This window comes from Schistocerca americana, chromosome X, assembly GCF_021461395.2.
Source record: "Schistocerca americana isolate TAMUIC-IGC-003095 chromosome X, iqSchAmer2.1, whole genome shotgun sequence".
Classification (NCBI taxonomy): Eukaryota; Metazoa; Arthropoda; class Insecta; order Orthoptera; family Acrididae; genus Schistocerca; species Schistocerca americana.
The window spans coordinates 408,542,999-408,551,334 of NC_060130.1; positions in this window are offsets into that span (position 1 = coordinate 408,542,999).

Consider the following 8,336-nt stretch of genomic DNA (forward strand, 5'->3'; position numbering starts at 1 on the left):
CTTAGATCTCTTTGTAAAAAGTATATTTTTTACGTACTATAATAGAAAATGCTCTTTGTTTTTATGTCTGTGTGCTCCAAACAGTTGGTTGTACCTGATGTAAATGTTTATTACTGATGTTGTACTTCCTTCACAACTTAGTCTCATTCTTATTTTTTTTTGTTCAAAGTACGTTTTGCACTTAATTCTGTTGTCAGATACTGGTATGTTTATTTTTTGGTTAAGATAAACCATATTCATTCTAAGAGTTTTAATTCAGAGTGTAGCCCCCACTACATTGCTATACTTTGAAAAAATAGTAAAGTTTGTCAAAAATCTAACATAATTGCTTAAGAACTAAGCATAATACTACTCTGGAAAAATCAAAAACTATCTGGAAAATCTGAAAAATTCGTTTTTTTTTGTTTTTGGGAATTTCTGGACACCCTGTTTTACATCACATTTTTCTAAGAACAACTGCAAAACAAATAAAGTTTATTTTAGCGCCTCGGCAGTTGCATGGTATACTACTCCCAACTGTGTGTTTTATCAAAAATTCAACATCGTCAACCTCTTCTCTGACTGACATTGTACTTTAGACACATGTATGAGGAAATCTCTTACAAGCTCTGAACTGCATTTAATGCTCCTCTTCAAACTTTAGTGAGAAAGAATTTGTTAGGAGCCATTCTATAACTATACTGACTGGTACATGATGTGGGATTTGATTGCAGTTTTTATGTCATCTGCAAACAAAAAATTTTGACATCTGGTAATGTTGATGATGAAAGGCAAAGGTCCTAAGTTGGATCCTTGTGGGACACTTAACATAATTATTTTCAGTTTGAAAGAAGGAAGATTGGGTTTTAACGTCCTGTCGACATCGAGGTCATTAGGCACAAAGCACAAGTTCATATTCTGTCAAGGATGGTGAAGGAAATCAGCTTCACCCTTTCAAAGCATCCAACCTAGCATTTGCCTGGATGGATTTAGGGAAATCACAAAAAACCTAAATCTGGATGTCTGGATGAAGATTTGGACCATTACCCTCAAGAATTGGAGTCCACTACATTAACCATTGCACCACTTCCCCCAGTAGGTTCCAGTTGGATGACTGATAGTTTAATGTATGACTCTTTCCCATTGACACCCATACAATTTGATCAATTTTGTGGCTTCTCTTCTCACACAGTAACATTCTAATTTACTTAAAAGGATATTATGATTTACGCAGACAGCCACTATTGATAGATCACAGGATATATCAAGAGCCTGAAATTTATTGTTTACTGAATGCCTACAATCTTGTTGTACATGTAAAACAGTCTTCTGAATATTGGAACACTTTGGAAATTTAAACTGTACCTTTGAAAATATATTATTTGTAGTGTGGTCCAAATTGCTGTTGTTTTAATCAGGGCAATGTTTTGAATACCTTTGCCGTCTGAATTTATTATGGTGCAAATATCGCTCTCCTCATGGCTGTCAGCAAAAGGAAATTTACCAGAGTGCAACACTATACAGTCCCACCGGCGGATGTTATTTGCTCCATGATAAACACAACTGTGTTTTTTTTTTCGGGTTGTGATGAATATATAAGGAGCAGTCAAAATAAAAGGTCCATTTCCATGTATGGAGTTTATTACTTGAGAGAGCTATATATAATGACCGTGATTGTTGAGGCATTTATCGCACTTTGGCATGGAATGAAGACTGCCCTGGAGGAAGAACTCCTTGGGTTGAGTATGAAATCACTCTGTCACAACTTGTTGCACATCGTCATCCAATCCACAGTGGTGCCCCAAAGGCGTTTCTTGTGTGGCCCAAAAACGTGGAAATCAGAGGGGCTCAAGTCAGGACTATACAGGGGGTGGTCTAGCAGTTCCCACTTCCACGAAGCAACATGAGGCCAGGCATTGTCATGCAATAAGATAACGCTCATTGTGAGATTATTATGGTGTTTATTCTTGATTGTTAGCCTCAGCCAATAGCAAGTATCACAGTATTTGTTGACGCTTATCGTTTCTCCTTTGGGGACTAACTCTATTTGCAGAGGCCACTGCTCATCGAAGGTCACTATGACCTTAACAGCTGATGTTGTGGATTGGTTTAGGCGATCCTGCATGTTCCCCCTGCATACTCACATGTTTGAATTCCAGATGAAACAGTGAGCATATGGATTCATCTCTAGCAATCATCCTGGAAAGCAAATCATCGCCCTTCTTCTGATATCGCATCAAATGGTTCAGTGACATTCCCATTCTGTTGTTTCACTGTATCTGGGACAAACATTTGGTGACACTCTGAGCACAAACCTTCTGGTAACCAAGCCTATTGCTCACAGTCGCATGCACACTGTCATGGGACACCTTTATTCGAGCACTAATGACATCCAAGGTGAATCAGTGTGAATGCAATTGTCAATAGCAGGAACTGTCTCATCAGGGGTACAATTCGTCACCTGCCTGGGTCGCACATCATCTATCATTTCTCCACTCAGGGACTGGGTGTTGTGTTGTGCTTATCATCATTTCATCCTCATCACTGGAGCGCAAGTCGCCCAATATGGCGTCGAATGAAATAAGACTTGCACCTGCCAGCCTAACTTCCCTGAATAGGGGCCTCCCGGCCAACGATGCCATACACTCATTTCCATTTTTCCCTGCCACAACGAAAACATTGACACCACTTACGCATTGTTTTGTCTGAAACACACTTTACACCATACACACCCTGTGTTCTCCTGTGTATTTCTGCAGGATGGACACCTTCCACACAAAGAAAGCATATCACACTCCACTGTTCTTCCTTGGTAATGTTCGTCACTGGCATTATCCATTGGTGTGTCACATGGCGCCACATCTTACCTGGTGGAGAGAAAGGGGTGGAGATAAGTAACCAACCTCTGCTGATGTGTCACAGTACACCCATGAACAACAAATGTAACATGTATTATGGCCTACAGATAGGTGGATATTAACAGCATACAGGACCAGCCTCACCTTCAACCCGTTGTCCAAATATCTGCAATTGCGCCTTTTCATTTGACTGAACCTTCTATGTTACTTGATTTAGTGCTGGATGCTTTTAACTCGTTTTTTTCTATTATAAATCAGCAAGACATCTCACTTTCAAGGCGTGATAGGAAAAATAGTACAGTTTCACTAACTAAGGAATTAATTTTTACAAACACTTTAAATTTATCACTTATCTGCAACCCAGTCCACATGAATGCATAACTTAACACATTTATAAACAACATAGCTTCGAGGTTAACATACCCTGCAGTAAAGAAAAAGCATAACCTCCATTTTACACTGAGATGAATGTTAATGTTTTGAATGTCATGATTACTTCATGCATAGACCATGTTGGTCTTTTATTATAATTTCTTTCTTGTCTCAGACGTTATGGCTGGTTAAAAATGGAAGGTGACGTGGACCTTGATCAAGCGTGACTTCCTTTTAACTGTATGGTACATGTTACATTGCATTTAGGAACTTTCGGATAAATGAACAAGTGTCAATAATTACAGATTTCTGTAGTTGTATATATAAGTTTGGATGTAGCTGTATTGCATTGATGTACTGGTGGATATTGTGTGGTATGTCTCCTGTAGTTGATAGTATAATTGGTATAATGTCAACTTTATCCTGATGCCATATGTCCTTGACTTCCTCAGCAAGTTGGATGTATTTTTCAATTTTTTCTCCTGTTTTCTTTCGTATATTTGTTGTATTGGGTATGGATATTTCGATTAGTTGTGTTAATTTCTTATTTTTATTGGTGAGTATGATGTCAGGTTTGTTATGTGGTGTTGTTTTATCTGTTACAAAGATTCTGTTCCAGTGTAATTTGTATTCATCGTTCTCCAGTACATTTTGTGGTGCATACTTGTATGTGGGAACATGTTGCTTTATAAGTTTATGTTGTAAGGCAAGCTGTTGATGTATTATTTTTGCTACATTGTCATGTCTTCTGGGGTATTCTGTATTTGCTAGTATTGTACATACGCTTGTGATGTGATCTACTGTTTCCATTTGTTGTTTGCAAATTCTGCGTTTATCTGTTGTGGTATTGGGATCTTTAATAATATGCTTGCTGTAATATCTGGTGTTTATTGTTTGATCCTGTATTGCAATCATGAATCCTTCCGTCTCACTGTATATATTGCCTTTTCTTAGCCATGTGTTGGATGCTTCTTGATCGATGTGTGGCTGTGTTAGATGATACGGGTGCTTGCCATGTAGTGTTTTCTTTTTCCAATTTACTTTCTTCGTATCTGTTGATGTTATATCATCTAAAGGGTTGTAGAAGTGGTTATGAAATTGCAGTGGTGTAGCCGATGTATTTATATGAGTGATTGCTTTGTGTATTTTGCTAGTTTCTGCTCGTTCTATAAAGAATTTTCTTAAATTGTCTACCTGTCCATAATGTAGGTTTTTTTATGTCGATAAATCCCCTTCCTCCTTCCTTTCTGCTTAATGTGAATCTTTCAGTTGCTGAATGTATGTGATGTATTCCATATTTGTGGCATTGTAATCGTGTAAGTGTATTGAGTGCTTCTAGGTTTGTGTTACTCCATTTCACTACTCCAGATGAGTAGGTCAATATTGGTATAGCATAAGTATTTATAGCTTTTGTCTTTTTTCTTGCTGTCAATTCTGTTTTCAGTATTTTTGTTAATCTTCGTCTATATTTTTCTTTTAGTTCTTCTTTAATATTTGTATTATCTATTCCTATTTTTTGTCTGTATTATTATTATTATTATTATTGTTACTGCTCTAGCGTAATACTATGTAACCTCCATTCTTTCAAAAAATTAAAAATATAAGAAGATAACATGTAGCCTTCATCAGACATATTTTGTAGAGATAAAATCATAAATGCGTCTTTAGGATGTAAGTGGGTTATATTTTCAATTGCAGTACAAGATGCAATTGACAGAAAACCACTTGTTTGTATGAAAACAGGTAATTCCGTTCTTTGAGTACGATCGATGGCCTGGCCATAATTCCGTTTAGATTTTTGTACCCACTTGAGCTAAAAACCGTATGTACTACTGATTTTATCTGCAAGAACTGGAATAGTACAGAGTGCTCGGCAGTGACCAAATTTCGAAAGCGACTGAACAACTTCGCTCCGCCTTTCTCAAAGGTCTTGCACTCAGAAACATTCTCAAACAGAACGATACAGTTTTATAAACCATGGCAGTCTTGGTATGAATGGCTGCATACCTGAATAGTTTACATCCCTTGTTTTTTGACTTTCGCTCCTTTCTTCCCGCCACAAGAGAATTACTTGTCATTTTACTTCCAGTATTTAGCCTCTGTATAGAAGTTTATTGTCCATAGGCCTTCCCGTGCTAATTTCATCTTTTGTTAATTGATATACTTTGTCATTATATTGAATGTTGGAATGAGATTTAATTCAAACAAATCTTACGATGTGAACATTCGTTTTTGCTTGATAGTAGTAACCTACTAGGTCACGGGTGTATCCACAAGTTCTTTTGTTCCAAATTTGGTAGCTAATACATCTCAGAACACTTTGCGTGTTAGTGGTTATTACTGCCTTGAGGATTTTGAGAGTGCTTGCATATCGTACCATCTGGTAAAATAATAAATGTTTCAGTGAAAACATGGAAGCATCGCCTGGTAGTTGAAACTTCCTTTTGTCCACAGTTCGTGGACAGAAGAAAGCGCATCTCGTACGTCGTTCTGTATCCATTTTTGAGCTATCTGTATAGATATGAGCACATCCTGCCCATTTCTCTGCCATAGTTGAGAACTGCCCACATCCTTTTCTGTTGCTGGAACATATCTTAGAGGAATAAACCGAGAAGAGCTGTAATAGTCATACAGGAACATTGAAAGGACTTCAAATCATTGAATTTTAGTTTGTAGGTATTTTCAATACATGTGTCATTTGTAGAGAAGAAACTGTGTTTTGCTCAGATTTCTATTATTTCCGATTTGAGAGAGTTAGTGAACTAGTTAGTTAGTTACATGTTCCATAGATCATTTGAACGATTCTTTTATCCAAATGATGTGGAAAAAGTCGGTTAGCGGGATATCTATGTTTGTTGAGTGTTAACATTAATGAACACATTATTTTAGTCCTTCGCATGCAGTTACACTAACAAACTAGTTTTTTTACAGGCTACCAATTTTTAAGCAGAAATTCATCCTTGGAATAGAAAGAGTTGATTATGAGAAACGACTTTAGGTTAGATTTAAGACTTAGTTTGCTACCTGTCAGACATTCTATATTATTGGACAAATGGTCACAATTTTTTGTTGCAAATGACAGTTTTACTAATGGGTAACAAAGGTCATTCTTTTCCTCTAGTGTTGTATGTGTAAGCATCACTATTGGTATCAAATTGAGATGGATTACTTACGACAAGTTTCATTAGTGAATTTAAAGTTGTGATAATTCAGTGAAAATGTTTAACTATTTGATGAGGTACCCACATGTCGACCACAGGTGGACACCTCATATTATTCTTACTCCTCGCTTTTGTGCAGTCACTACTTTCTCTATAAGTAATGAGTTACCCCAGAAAATTATTCCGTAAGACTCTACTGTGTGGAAATACCCAACACGTGTCAGAAGGCTGACTTGTTTGTTCCCAAGACTGTCAATTACATGAAGGGCAAAAGTAGCTCAACTTAATTTTTTGAGCAGCTCTGTAATTTGCTTTTTCCATTACAAGCTTTCATCAATATGTATACCGAAAAAATTGGAGTATTCTATCCTATTTACTGATTTCTGCTCATTTGCTACATCAGATGTTAGTACAACTTTGTTTGTTGTACAGAACTGAATATAGTGTGTCTCCTCAAAATCAAGGAACAGTCTATTTTTACAGAACCACTTAATAATTATTTGAAAACCTTCACTAACAATCTCTTCTGTTATTCTCCTTCTAATAGGACCTGATGAATATTAAGTGGAAAATCATTTACATACTTGAGAAATAAGAGTGGAGCGAAAACTGAACCTTGGAGGACTTTGCAATTTCTCTCCCATCACCAAAAGCTACAACCAGTTGCCATGAAGGTTAAGGGCAGCTAGCTGGGGAAAGTGCAAGATGCCATTATTGAGGGAGAAACCTTGCATGGATTTCATTAGAGGATATGCAAGGAATCCATACCGATCAGGACGTTGCATTAGCTCATTAATTCGCACTATGGGGGCGAGCAAGGTTTTCAAGAGCAGATTATTTGCTATAACCATAAAATGGAGGCAGTCTAAACTGTTTCCATATGTATGCTATTATGTTATTAATGAGCCACTTTGTGGGTTGATGGATTCTGGCAGCTTCATAACAATGCTGGAGCAGAGTCAGTTAGTAGGAGTAGTAGTTGTTGCCAGCAGGGAAAAACTGAACAGAAATCAATGCATGTAGTAGCAGCTAACAATAACCAGATGCAGGTCTTAGGGGTGTTGCTTGTCTGTTTGAGAACACAACGTTTTACGTGGAGAGTTAACGCTATGGTAATCCCTATTTTGTCAACCTCTTTTAATATTAGCTCGGATTTTATGAGGGAGGTTGGGATAGTTGTTTACTGGGCAGGCAGTAGTTAGTGTTTCAGGTTTGCGCAAAATCTCAAGGATTCGTTGTGTGAGACTTATGGTGGCCAAAACGAGCTAATACAAGGAAATATTCCAGAGTTGGATGGGGAGACAACACCAATAAGACAGATGTCACTAAATGATTTGAAGCATTTGAGTAATCAACAGAGGCTCCAAATTTGAGACCTGTGTTCACGCTTTTGAGATGTCTTGAATGCAAAACTGGGAATCACTTTGCTTTTGAAATAGAGCTTGAAGATCAAGTTCCTGTTAGGAAGGCCCTGTATCGATTATCATCACCTAAAGTAAAGAAGCTTAAAAGCCACATTCAGAACATATTAGAGAAGGGGGTTGTTAAACCCTCAAAATTACCTTATGTGTTACCAGTATTTTTATTAGCTAAGCTAGGAGAGGGGGCGGCGGTTCAAGCACTGTTGTAGGTTGTAGGGAACTTAATAAAAAGGTAATTCTCAGATCTATTCTGCTTCATGATCTCCATTTGTGTTTTGCCTGGCTCAAGGGTGCAATGGTATTTACAGTACCTGATTTGAAACAGGCTTATAAACAACTCCACTTTTGCATAAAGACTCTAGGAAAGTCACTGCATTAATTAGAGACTGGAATTTATTTCCATTTATAAGGGAGCCATTTGGTTTAGTCACTGGAGCAGTGGTCTTGTCACAACTCATGGAGTCCATTTTTTCAGATATTAAGTTTGAGTTTGTATTCCACTATCTTGATGAACTGGTTGTGTATAGTGGGACTATGGAGGAACA